At 36.2% G+C, this 810-nt stretch overlaps 1 long non-coding RNA gene across 1 annotated transcript in view; it reads left to right on the top strand.

The window, feature by feature from the left end:
• Positions 1 to 374: 374 nt before the first annotated feature.
• LOC108535663 (uncharacterized) overlaps positions 375 to 810 on the top strand; it is an 8,415-nt gene continuing 7,979 nt past the window's right edge. Inside the window, exon 1 of the long non-coding RNA XR_001887288.1 lies at positions 375 to 410. This is a non-coding gene — a long non-coding RNA (uncharacterized LOC108535663). The remainder of the gene's footprint in view (positions 411 to 810) is intronic.

Below are 810 nucleotides of genomic sequence, written 5' to 3'. Positions count from 1 at the left end.
CTGTATGTGTGAATCCATTTACCTTAACTTTCCTAAATTCTATAAGTGATTATGATTTTTAAAAGGAGCTTTAGGAGTCAGAGGAGGAGGGAAACCTGAGGGTGGGTGTTGGAGGTCACCGCAGGCCTTTTCCCTAAGTAACCTTTGCCAGCCTGATTATGATAGTGCAGCACTCATCATTTTCTCCACATCCTCTCCCCACGTCAGAGAAGTGCCTTTTTGGTCATAAAGCTGTTATTTATGGAGACTGTAGGTGCTGAGTTTGTAGATTCAGGGATCTTATGTCTCTTAAAACTTTTAAATACAATACTTCCTCCTTGAGAAAACTGAAAATTGACTGTGATTCTATGTGTCTTTTTTCTGTACTCTGGAAGATGTTGAAGATGTAACAGCTTCAAAGAAAGCTAAAGGTGAGTTTGCTGTCTTTGGATCATTTACAAGTTTTCTCTCAAATCTATAAGGTTTTTATCTGTCTTTATTTTTTTCCTAGCTATTCTTGATCTAATCCTCAGCTTTTCTAGGCAACGTTTACATGGTAGGCTTATTTTTAAAACAAACAGCTTTTTAACTTTATTTGGAATATATACATCTTTTCACATATTAAAGACTCTAGTTGGGTATTGATTTATTTTCAATTATCAGATGCATTTATTGGCCAATCTACAGGAATAATACTTCAAAATCACTAGTCCATCAAGAATTACAAGAATGCCATGATTTTATCAAGAAGACTTGAGACGAGTCACCTATATTAGCATCACCATCAGGAAGAAAGGAAGGAAGGAAGGAAGGAAGGAAGGAAGGAAGGAA

This window comes from Rhinopithecus bieti, unplaced genomic scaffold (assembly GCF_001698545.2).
Source record: "Rhinopithecus bieti isolate Rb0 unplaced genomic scaffold, ASM169854v2 scaffold_1060, whole genome shotgun sequence".
Lineage (NCBI taxonomy): Eukaryota > Metazoa > Chordata > Mammalia > Primates > Cercopithecidae > Rhinopithecus > Rhinopithecus bieti.
This window is presented reverse-complemented; position numbering and strand designations above follow the sequence as displayed.